The sequence below is a fragment of the Erinaceus europaeus genome, chromosome 17, assembly GCF_950295315.1.
Source record: "Erinaceus europaeus chromosome 17, mEriEur2.1, whole genome shotgun sequence".
NCBI lineage: Eukaryota > Metazoa > Chordata > Mammalia > Eulipotyphla > Erinaceidae > Erinaceus > Erinaceus europaeus.
The window spans coordinates 45,684,092-45,697,208 of NC_080178.1; the positions used below are offsets into that span (position 1 = coordinate 45,684,092).

Below are 13,117 nucleotides of genomic sequence, written 5' to 3' on the forward strand. Positions count from 1 at the left end.
AAAGTCACATGAGCCACAGACATGAGGACCCTACTATTTTCTATTAAGCCGCATAGCTCAGTTTAAAACTACAACTCAGGATATATATATAATGGAACATGGTACATTCAGCTCACTTGATGCATTACTTTTACCTACCTAGGCCATCCTCCTTACCCAGCAGACACCTGAACTTTGACTCTTTTAAGTAGTAGAGAGTCAGCAAAGAGTCTTAGTTGAGAATCTCAAGGATTAGAGTTAAGGTGAGATAGAAAATTCTAGAAACCTCCTAGCTGGCTTGTTCATTAAGTCTATTTCATTCTGTACTTCATGGATATATTCCATTGCTTCTTGTTGCTTTTTTATCAAGCTGCTTTCTGGGGAGTGACGATTTTGAAGGTAGAACAGAAATATAACAAACTCTGCCAGCCATTTTTTCAGAAGAGATTGGAATTGATGGTCAATATCCCAAATTTAGGATTAACATTTGTCAACCACCCACAAGTGTCTACACTGCTTGGAGAAGAGGATGAAGAGGCACTGCATTACTTGACAAGAGTTGAAGTAACAGAATTTGAAGATAATAAATCAGGTAACAGAATAGACTTTTATTTTGTTGAAAACCCTTACTTTGAAAATAAAGTTCTCTCCAAAGAATTTTATCTGAATGAGAGTGGTGATCCTTCTTTTGAAGGATCCACTGAAATCAAATGGAAATCTGGAAAGGATTTGATCAAATGTTCAAGTCAAACACAAAATCAAACCAACAGAAAGAGACAGCATGAGGAACCAGAGAGCTTCTTCACCTGGTTTACTGACCATTTTGGTGCAGTCGCAGGTGAGTTAGGAGAGGTCATTAAAGATGGTATCTGGCCAAATACACTACAGTACTACTTGGTTCCTGATATGGATGATGAATAAGGTGAGGGGGAAGATGATGATGATGAAGAGGAAGAAGGATTAGAAGATATGAAGAAGTGGGGGCCTGGTGGTGATGCACATGGTTGAACTCACATATTACAATGTGCAAGGACGTGGGTTCAAGCCCCCAGTCCCCACCTGCAGGGGGGAAAGCTTCTCAAGTGGTGAAGTAGTACTGCAGCTGTCTCTCTGTCTCTCACCCTCTCTATCCCTCCCTTCCCTCTTGATTTCTGACTGTCTCTATCCAATCAATAAATAGATAATATTTTTTTAAAAAAAAGAAGATATGAAGAAGGAGATGAGGATGAAGGAGAAGATGATAATGAGGGGGAGGAAAGAGAGGAAGATGAAGGATATGACTAATGAAACACTGATGAATTCCAGCCTTTTTTAATTTTCTCCTGTCCCTAGGAACAAGTTGCAGTCTTTTTTTCCCCCATATTCCCTGCCCCTGTGTGCAGTCACCCTATCTTTGAGGTCTCCTCTCTCCTTTATACAATGGTTATCAACTTATTTTTTGGGGGGATACCTTGAGAAGAATAAGTTGAATAGATTATCCTTTTCTCTTCCAAACTAATATATTTTTTCATTTAAAACCTTTTTAAGAAAACCTGTATCTTTCTGCAGTTAGCAGAAAGACAGACAGCTTTGTTTTTTTTTTTTTTTTTGAATTGTTTTATTTATAAAAGCAAACACTGATAAAACCATAGGATAACAGTGGTACTACTCCCCTATCCTTTTTCAACAAAAACATTTGGAATCAATACCACCATGCTCTGTGGGAACAAAGATCAACTTTCTGCTCCCTTAGCTCTGCTAGAATCTGGGGGCTGTTAGGCCCCTGTGTAGTAGTGCATAGAATTCTAGCTGTTTTCCTCCTTTCTCTCAGATCTTGAATCTGAGAGGATCATATAGCAAAGCAGACACCTTCACAGTTTTTGTTTGCTTGTTTTTATTTTTGCCTCCAGGGTTATAGCTGGGGCTCAGTGCTGACACTACAAATTGACTGCTCCTGGTGGCCATCTTTTGTCCATTGTCGCTGCTGTTATTCTTGTTATGACTGCTGTTAGACAGGACAGAGAAAAATTGAGAGGAGGGGAAGTTAGAGAGGAGGAGAGAAAAACAGACATCTGCAGACCTGGTTCACGGCTTGCAAAATGAGCCCCCCCCCCCCCTTGCAGGGAACTGAACTGGGATCATTGTGCAGGTCCTTGTGCTTCACACTATGTGCGCTTAACCAGGTGTGCTAGCGCCTGGCCCTCATCCTAGTTTTGAATCATCATTCCCAGACTATTCCAGTCTGACTATTCCAGTCTATTTCAGTCTGAAAATGTAATTCAGGAACTAGGTGGTGACACACCAGTAGAGTGCATATAACAGTGCAGAAGGACCTGGGTTTAAGCCTCTGATCCCTAGCTGCTGCAGGTAGGGAAGCATCATGAGTGATGAAGCAGTGCTGCTGATGCTACTGCTGCAGATGTTAGTGCTGCAGATGTTCCTTTCCTCTCTTCTCTAACTCCCCCTTCCCTCTCAATGTCTGTCTCTATCCAACAAATAAAGATATGAAATAGTAAAGAAGTGAGTGCAGATGTAAAAATAAAAATGCAATTTCATCAAACTTTGAGCTGTGGGAGTATCATAGACAATGAGCTTTACCAGAGTTTAACTACTGTTAACTGGAAAAGAAAATCATCATAAAATTCCTTTTCAGAATCCAAGTGTTACAAATAATCTTCTCAGTCAAACTGAAAGTCACAATAGATTCAGAACCTGCTACCAACTGCATATCTATCAACAGAGCTTCTTGGCCCATGACAACTAACACTTTCAGTGCAGATTAAGAAATGTACACATTGGGAGTCAGGGGTAGTGCAGCGGGTTAAGTGTACATGGCGCACAGCACAAGGACTGGTATAAGGATCCAGGTTCAAGCCCCCGGCTCCCCACCGGCAGGGGAGTCGTTTTACAAGCGGTGAAGCAGGTCTGCAGGTGTCTAACTTCTCTCCCTCTCTCTGTCTCCCACTCCTCTCTCCATTTCTCCCTGTTCTATCCAAACGATGACACCAATAACAACAACAATAATAACTACAACAATAAAAACAACAAGGGCAACAAAAAGGGAAAATGAATAAATGTTTTTAAAAATCTTTTAAAAAATGTACACTAAGACAGCAGGAACCTCACATCTTCACTATAGAGCCCCTACTTCCCCCAGTCCTGGAACCCTTGGATAGGACCCACTTTCCCGTATGCATCTCCCAATCCAAACCAAATAACATTGCATCTGCCGATCACAACCTAACCAAAGCAACGATTGCTACCTCAACATGCTTCACCTCAGAATGTATCCAGAGACATCACGTGTGGAATGACAACCCTTCAGCTTCATTACTCGGGTGAGACCTTTCCTTTAATAGTACACTCTAATTTCATCTCAGGTAGTTCACTTTCTAACAAAGTCCCATAACCTAGATATACACCAGTTTCTGTGAGAGAGAGCTTATGTGCACACGTATCCATAAACTACTGCAAAATATATACCTGAAAGCAGGACTACACTAGAGTTTGCAGTGAGTACCTCCCTAACACTTCCTCTCCACTATTCCAAGCTTGGGATCCATGATTGCTCAACAAATTGTTTGGCTTCATATGTTAACTCTCTTTTCAATCACCAGGTTCCAGATGCCACCAGGATGCTGGCTAGGCTTCCCTGGATTGAAGACCCCACCAATGTGTCCTGGAGCTCAGCTTCCGCAGAGTCACACCCTACTAGGGAAAGAGAGAGGCAGACTGGGGGTATGGACCGACCAGTCAACGCCCATGTTCAGCGGGGAAGCAATTACAGAAGCCAGACCTTCTACCTTCTGCAACCCTCAACGACCCTGGGTCCATGCTCCCAGAGGGATAGAGAATGGGAAATCTACCATGGGAGGGGGTGGGTTATGGGGATTGGGTGTTGGGAATTGTGTGGAGTTGTACCCCTCCTACCTTATGCTTTTGTTCACTAATCCTTTCTTAAATAAAAAATTTTTTAAAAAATGTGTCAGACACAGAAAAAAAAAATGTACACATCAACAGCAGGGTGGTGGCACACTTGGATTACACATGACCATGCACAAGGACCCAGGTTCAAGATCTCAGCCCCCAACTGCAGGGGGTGGAGGAGGGGGGAAGCTTCAGGAGTAGTAAGGCAGTAATATTAGCAGGTGTCTTTCTTCGCCCCTCAGAATTTCTCTCTGTCCTATAAAATATAAGAAAACTAAAATAAAGCAAAAGAAAGAAAAAAAAAAGCAGACACTGTATTACTGAGTCTCCTTGCATAAAAGTTCCTAAAATACTGGTATCTTCCCTTAAAAAATAAATGAAAAAAAATGTATAAATTGTTCAACAGATCCTGACAGTATACCAGAGGCTATGAATACACATGCTCACACATAACATATACTCATGATTTCATATCATTACTTTAAAAGAAGCATTATTCTTGGAGGATGTTAAATGGAAATGAACTCCATTTCTGTACTTTTTCTGAAAACCAAAATTATTTATTTATTAGTAAGACAGAGGTTATGGAGGAGGAGACGGAGACAGAGAGAGAACCAGAGCATCACTCTGGCATGAGATGCCAAGGTTTGAACTCAAAACTTCTTGCATGAGAGTCCAACATCACCTCTCAGGTGCACAACGGCCTTTTTTAAAAAGGTTATGCCACCCAGCGTATGACCTCTGATCTCCCTCACAACTAGCGACCCGCCCTGAGGACCAGTACTTCCAGGGCATGTGCCAAGCTCTGCCACTATAGGTAAGTGACAGTCACCTATAGTGATTTTCTTTGGGAGGTGGGAGGGTGCATTCAATTTTGTAAACCACTACTAATCACAATTTTCAAGAAGGAAAAAATAAATGTGCAAGAGGATGTATTATCATGGTCGTTGTTATACAAATAAGGGCCATAAACCTAAAACAAACTTGTCAAAAAATCAGTCTTTGTATTTTGTAATCACCTGACCTTTCAAACCTGGCTTCAATACCTGGGTTTCATACCTTGGTTCAAACCAGGTATGAAACAGGAGTACCAGAGAGCATAAGAGAATGGGAGGAGTGGGGGGAGAGCTCCATGAATGGTGGCATGGTGCTAGGTGTCTCTCTAGATAAATGGAAAGAAAAAATAGGCTTGGGAGTTTGCTCAGTATGCTCACAGCCAGAGTTTACTCCTCAGGGAACACTAATAAAAATTATATATACATATATATATATAATTTGCAGGCCATTAAAATATCTCACTTTAATAGTGTGGTGTGGGTGGGGGGAGATAGCATAATGGTTATGCAAAGATCATAATGGTGATGCCTCAGGCTCCAAAATCCCAGGTTCAATCACCCATACTACCAAAAGTCAGAGCTGATCAGTTCTCTGGTTAAAATAAATAAGTAAATAAATAAAATAGATTAATACTGGGATACTCTGACATGCCTGCAACCTAGGTTCAAGCCCAGCTCCCTCTGCATTGGAGGAAACTTTGGTGATGAGTCTATTTGAAAGCCAGGTCAGAGTAGTGCAGCCATGCTGACAATATTTTAAAACTAAAATTTTTAATAAACTTAAAATTGTATTTACGGTTTAGTGTAGGCTGCATTCCAGGTACTTTACATGTGTTAACTGACTGGATTGATACAATAACCCTATGAAGCTGATTATCCCTGTTCCATACATAAGGAAACTGGAACAAATTCTATGATACTTATCCAAGGTCAACACATGGCGGCAGCAGAATCTCATTTTTGTTTTGTTTTGTTTAGAAGTAAATAATCCAACCTTTATTTGGCCTGGCAGAAGCACAATTTATGTCCTATATGGAGCTTATACTTTACTATATTGCATTTCTTTTCCAGGAAAAAGAACTACCAAAATAAAGATCATTACAAAAAGGTAAGGCATACATTTATTGCTTTCAACCGTTCTTTTCATCACAATGAAGCAACACAATTTTACAAAAATAAAATTTTATTAAAAGCAGTAGAGTCTGAGCAGGAGACAGTACAAAGAATGTGAACTGTGTAAACATCACTACATTCAGCTCACCTTGATTGAATGCTGACAGACAACTTTAATGGCTCTAAGTGCCCTTAATAGCAAGATACATTAGTTCTCCTGTACTCAGAAAACACACCCTAATTTTGATTAGGAAAAGGTATTTTGTCGAAGTTGGTCCCATCGGCAAATACTGCCATTGACACAAACAATGGCTATGAGAATGTTGCTGTCTCTACTAAAGCTGGTTTGACAGATAGCAGCACCACATTTATGATGAGACAATGTTGTACATCTAGGGAGAAAACATGACAACAGGTTATACTATTCATGCAGAATGCTGTCGTGTTTCATTCATTTACATCTAACTCACTTAAAACTGTGAATGAGACAGTGAACAATGTTCCACCTCATGTAGAAGGCATTCAAAACAAAACAGACTTCACACAAAGACTTCTGTGCAAAATGAGCATATTTTAAATTTAAGATGTACTGTGTAACTTACATAGAGAACTAAGTTTCCTTCACTATACTCCTGAAAAGCGATTAAAAAAACAAAAAAGTAGGGCTGGGGAGACAGCATAGTGGTTATCTGAAAGATTTTCATGCCTGAGGCTCCAGGCCCCAGTGTTCAAACCATAGCACCACCATAAGCCAGAGCTGAGCAGTGCTTTGGTAAAAACTAAATAGGTGCATCAAAATAACTCTGGAATGATATAAGAATCTCTAAAGTGATAGAACATTTTAGAGAAAAGGGTATAAATTATGAATTTCTAAATACTTACTTAGCTTTGTGAGGATCTTCAGGAACTTCTAAATCCCAAACATAGAGTCTGCCAACCCAATTGCCCAATGCAAGCATCTGTATAAACCTATTTTTAAAAACATCAAATTATCAAAATAAGGCCACTGAGTAGTCAAGTTGTCCAAAGACACCTTTCTAACTTTAGAAAAGTCACCTCTTGAAAATGAGTATATTATCATTCTATTGCGTTTTTTTACTTCTGATTTGTAAATGGGTGCGAGAACCATTGTAAATGGACTTGAAATCTCATCTGAACTTTTCCATTCCAGTAATTGTTACCCCATGGCCAATTTTGATAAGAAATTACATGCTATTTGGTGGCAGAGAAACACAGCTTTTATTACAATAATATTGCAACTATCCCTTTGTTATTGCTATTAATCTCTTATTGTGCTTAATTTATAAAACAAACTTCACCATCAGTGTGTATGCATCTTAGGAAAAAGCAGGATATACACAGATGCTACTTGAACTTTGAAAATTAAGGTAATATGCAAATCATTTGGCAATGACTTTACAACTTGCACCAGCTAATTGTTTCTTCTGCTTTAACAGTATAGCCAAAGCTATAGAAAACTCTTTCAATACTTTCATCCTAATATCAAATGTTTTAAGAATTTCAGATGGCTGCTATTTTTGTCTTTGCCTTATATACTGATTCTTTCAAGTTTTTCTGGTAATGGTACACAGATGGATTAATACCCTAGCCTCCAATATTAAATCTTAGTAACAGATGTTATGGAAAATATACACCAAACTGCCACCACTGGCAGCTATCAATTCATTCATAATAGCAGTACAGATGGTGAGTGAAGTCACAAAGGTAGAATAGCATCTAAGGTGGAAAAAAAAAAGAGAAACACGCAAAGCACTGAGTAAGTTCTTACATGAAACAACAAAAGATGTGCAGAAGAGAAAACAATAATCATAATTTTGTAATTTCATATGTAAATTTTGCTACCTTTTTTCAGAAATCCATAAAACCTCATGTACCAAATGTCATACCGACTGTAAACAAATCACGCAAGGATAGTCACACTGTATTTAATTTTTATTTAACTTATTTAGATTCATTGGGTTTAATGTTATCTATAACATCTTCCATCTTGTCAGGTTACCAGGCCACAATGGCATTTCATAAGACTTAAAAAAACAAAGGAGAGGGAGTCGGGCTGTAGCGCAGCGGGTTAAGCGCAGGTGGCGCAAAGCACAAGGACCAGCAGAAGGATCCCGGTTCGAACCCCGGCTCCCCACCTGCAGGGGAGTCGCTTCACAGGCTGTGAAGCAGGTCTGCAGGTGTCTATCTTTCTCTCCTCCTCTCTGTCTTCCCCTCCTCTCTCCATTTCTCTCTGTCCTATCCAACAACGACGACAACAACAATACTAACTACAACAAAAAAAACAACAAGGGCAACAAAAAAATAAATAAATAAAAAGGAGAAAAAAGAAATGTTACGGGGTCGGGTGGTAGTGCAGTGGCTTAAGCGCACTGGCGCAAAGCTCAAGGACCAGTGTTAGGATCCCGGTTCCAGCCCCTGGCTCCCGACCAGCAGGGCAGTCGTTTCACAAGCGGTGAAGCAGATCTGCAGGTGTTTATCTTTCTCTTCCCCTCTCTGTCTTCTCCTCCTCTCTCCATTTCTCTCTGTCCTATCCAACAACAACGGCATCAATAACAACAACAATAAAAATAAAGAAATGTTTGCAAAACTCATTATTAAATATAAAAACAAAGTAGCAGGAGTCGGGCAGTAGCGCAGAGGGTTAAACACACGTGGCACTAAGCACATGGACCCTGTTAGGATCCAGATTCAAGCCCCAGGTTCCCCACCTGCAGGGGAGTGGCTTCACAGTCAGTGAAGCAGGTCTGCAGATGTCTGTCTTTCTCTCCCTGTCTGTCTTCCCCACCTCTATCCATTTCTCTCTGTCCTATGTAACGATGACAACATCAATAACAACAAAAATAACTACAACAAGAAAAAAATTAATTTTCCCGTTGTCATTTTATAAACAAGAAAAAAAAGTTGGTTTTCCCTTTGTCATTTTAGAACTGACAGTTCATGAAACAGGGTAACCCATCTACCAAGAGACAGTGACATATATTCATTTAAGTATTCACACTTGATTCAGTATCCACACTTGAGGATAAGAAGTCTGATTAGCAACAGAATTTGATAACAAAAAAGCAATACATTGTATGGGGTATTTACTTTGGAAATCATAATTTTGTCTCTGCCAGACAAAATCACCTTCAGTTCTAGGCCCTTTGGTGTTCAGAGACTTCAAGTGGTTTATAGGAAAAGAAAATTAGAAATTCTGTCTGAGAATGCATGGTTCTTCAATATGGGCCCTGCTACTTCACTAATTTCATCTTTTCCCACCCAAAAACTCATTGCATTTGTAACTCCAGGAAATTCACTTCATCTGGGCAACTGGTTAGTCATCTTAAGATTATTATGAATACTTAAATTTTATTTAAAGTCTCAGAAAACAAAAAAAGATGAAGAGACTTGTAGTCATCTCTGAAAGCAGTGGCCGTTTCACTGCCATAATGAGGAAGGATGTAGGCAGACTGTGAGGTGACTGCCAATCCCATGCACAAGAATAAAAACAGAGAGGCAAAGATGTAAGAGAGAGAACTGATGATTGCAGAGGACAGTCAAGAGTGTGCGTAGGAAATTACTTGTTAAGAAGTGTATGATTAGAAGCAATGCATTTTGATGGTATAAAGAGATGTCATATGAGAGGATCTGGAGAAACACCTCACGTTACACTGGTTGGTGTTCCAGACCACTGGGGTAACAAAGCTGATGCCATATGCACAATGGAGAGGAAGCTGCAACCCTAAGAGTATATGGTGAACTTCCAGAACAGGGTAAAGTCAGTGAAAGCTCTTGGTCATGGAAATGATGATGATGATGATGATGATGATGATGATGATGATGGCAATGTGGTAGCTAAACTGAACTCAAGAGTTTGTGAAGACAGCTCTACTATTTGTATTCTGAACATAATCTGCTGAGACACCGAAACGTCACTCAGAAACAATAGGATGCTCTGGATCTCCCCACCACACCATTAGCTTGTATTAAGAAATCAATTAAATAATTTTATAAATCCTTTTCAACCTTTTATTTATATGTTATTGTATTCAGACAGAGAAATTGAAAGGGAAGGTGGGGATAAAGAGGGAAAGAGGGGTGTTCATAGTAGTGCAGTGAGTTAAGTGCACATGGTGCAAAGCACATAATAATCCTGGTTTGCAGCCCCCGACACCCATCTGCAGGGGAGTTGCTTCACAATCGGTGAAGCAGATGTGCAGGTGTCCATCTTTTTCTCCCCTTCTCTGTCTTCCCCTCCTTTCTTGATTTCTCTCTGTCCAATCCAACAACAATGACAGCAACAATAATAATAAAAATGACAATGATAAACAACAAGGGCAACAAAGGGGAAAAAATAGCCTCCAGGACTAGTGGATTTATAGTATGGGCACTGAGCCCCAGCAATAATCTTGGGGGCAAAAAAAGAAAAAAAAAAAAGAGGGAATGAAACAGAGACACCTGCAGCCTGTGTCATAACTCGTGAAACTTTCCTCCTGCAGGTTGGGACGAGGGGCTCTGAACCTGGTGCCTTGAGCATTGTAATGTGAGCACTTAACCAAGGTGCACCACTGCATGGCCCCCAAATCAAATATTTTTGCAGTGTAATTTGTTGTAACCTGGGAGGTGGCACAATAGATAAAAATCTGGGCTCAGAAGCACAGTGTCCCCAAGGTTGACCTCCAGCAACAGCGTGTGCCAGAGTGACCATACTCTGGTGCTCTCTTCTCTCTACAATAAATATTTTTTAAATAACTCTTGTTAAAACACACTAGTTTTAGCTGAAAGCAGAAGCACACTAGAGTTTGCAGTGAGTAACACCCTAACACTTCCTCTCCACTATTCCAACCTTTGGGTCCATGATTGCTCAACAATTTGTTTGGCTTCATATGTTAACTCTCTTTTCAGTCACCAGGTTCCAGATGCTATCAGGATGCTGGCCAGGCTTCCCTGGATTGAAGACCCCACCAATATGTCCTGGAGCTCCGGTTCCCCAGAGACCCACCCTACTAGGGAAAGATAGAGGCAGACTGCGAGTGTGGACTGACCAGTCAACACCCATGTACAGCGGGGAAGCAATTAGAGAACCCAGACCTTCTACCTTCTGCAACCCACAATGACCCTGGGTCCATGGTCCCAGAGGGATAGAGAATGGGAAAGCTGTCAGGGAAGGGGATGGGCTATGGAGATTGGGTGGTGGGAATTGTGTGGAGTTGTACCCCTCTTACCATATGGTTTTGTTGATTAATCCTTTCTTAAATAAAAAAAAAAACACTAGTTTGCTTTCATTTTTACATTTTTTCTAAAATTCACACTAAATTATCTAATATACTGTTCTATAGATGTATTAGATTTAAAAGCAAAAAAAAATCCCTCTGTGAGTGCTTTACGTGCACAGTTAATGAATGCTTTGGATAAACTGCCTTGCCACCATGGAATATGATAAACCCTTTTCAATTAATCTGTTTATTTTACAGAGTCCATCTGTATGCTCCAGTTACCTAGTTATGTCCTTGAATGTTTTGATAAAACTTAAGGGAGGCAGAAATCTGCACTTCTTATTTTATGTTTACTGCCACCAGGGTTATCACTGGGGCTAGGTGTCTACATGGCAAAGCCACCACTCCTGGAGGCTATTTTTTCACATTCCTTCCTTCTTCCCTCCCTGTTTTTCTTTTAACTTATTTGACATAGCAGATAGAAACTGAAGGGAGGAAGAGATAGAGAGGGAGAAAGACAGACATTGGCACACCCAGTTAAGCATACTAGTAAAAAGTATAAGGACTCCCTCCTAAGGTCTGAGTGCCCACCCCAACCCCCACAGGAGAATACTTCACAAGTGGTGAAGTAGGTCTGTAGGTGTCTATCTCTCATTTAAAAAAATTTAAATATTATTATTTGTTGGTATGCTTCTAGATTCTGCTTGTGAAGCCTTCTGTTTTTATCATCACATTGGTTTCGCTTTGTGTTGCTTGTGATGAGTTCTGTTTGTGTCCACTGTTAGCTGGGCACCCCCCTGCCTCCTGGATATTGGTTTGGCCCTCACTTCCCCTGCCTCTGGAACATTAAGTTTAGTCCTCCCTGGTTCCCCCTCTTCCCTTCTCCACGTCCCCTGTCCCCTATCCTATGTACTTCCTTTGTTCCTGACTCTTCCGCTAGAGAAGAGAGATGCAGGACAGAATCGTGTTGTGATTAGAAGAGATTAGTTTTTTGAACTGCATCCCCACTCTTGAATAAAGACTGAACTGCGTTCTCAGCTGAGCCATGAGTCCCTGGTCGTCTCTGTCTCCCGCCTGCAAAGCTAATCCGGCAATTAGTTAGTATTATTGGATAGACAGACATTGAGAGGGGAGGAGGAAATAGAGAGGTGGAGAGACACCTGCAGCTCTGTTCCTCTGGCTGAAGAAACTAATAGGGCTCCAGAAGAAGTCCTGCTGTTGTAGATATCTTCTGTGCTCTGGCACCTGATTTCCACTACTAAATTCATGCCATGGAAGTTGCCTGAAGTGAGGCAAACAAACTGAGATTCTTTTTTAAAATATTTATTTATTTATTTATTTATTCCCTTTTGTTGCCCTTCTTTTAGTGTTGTAGTTCTTCTTATTGTTGTTATTGATGTTGTTGTTGTTAGGACAGAGAGAAAGAGAGAGAGGAGGGGAACACAGAGAGAGAAAGAGAAAGATAGACACCTGCAGACCAAAGTGTTAGCTGGTTCTCTCTCTCTCCCTCCTATCCCTCTCACAAAAAAAAAAAAAAAAAGTTTTGTACCATATACTTAAGTTGCCAATATATTGCATACCATAGTCACAGCTGTACTTGCATGGCTGAGAGTTTAGCTTTCTCCTGAACTAAGATGATGAAGAAAAGGTTTTGTAATGTTAGGTAATGGGGAATGTTCATAATATCAATTCTTTTAAAAATATTTTATTTTAATAAGAGAGAAAAATACAGGAGCGCAGGGGGTTAAGCGCATGTGGCACAATGTGCAAGGAGCAGCATAAGCATCCCAGTTTGAGCTCCAGGCTCCCCACCTGCAGGGGAGTCACTTCACAGACACTGAAGCAGGTCTGCAGGTGTCTATCTTTCTTTTCCCCTCTCTGTATTCCCCTCCTCTCTCCATTTCTTTCTGTCCTATCCAACAACGACAAAAAGAAGAATAACTACAACAACAACAAAAAAAAAAAAAAACAAGGGCAACAGGGAACAAATAAATAATTTCTTAAAAAAGAGAGAAAAATACAGACACAAAAAGATTAGAGTACTGCTCAGCTCTGGCTTATGGTCGT

General features: G+C 40.3%; 1 pseudogene; it reads left to right on the forward strand.

Annotated features, from left to right (window-relative positions):
• The first annotated feature begins 309 nt into the window (after positions 1–309).
• LOC132533725 (protein SET-like) lies at positions 310–1,306 on the forward strand (annotated as a pseudogene).
• Positions 1,307–13,117: the final 11,811 nt, after the last annotated feature.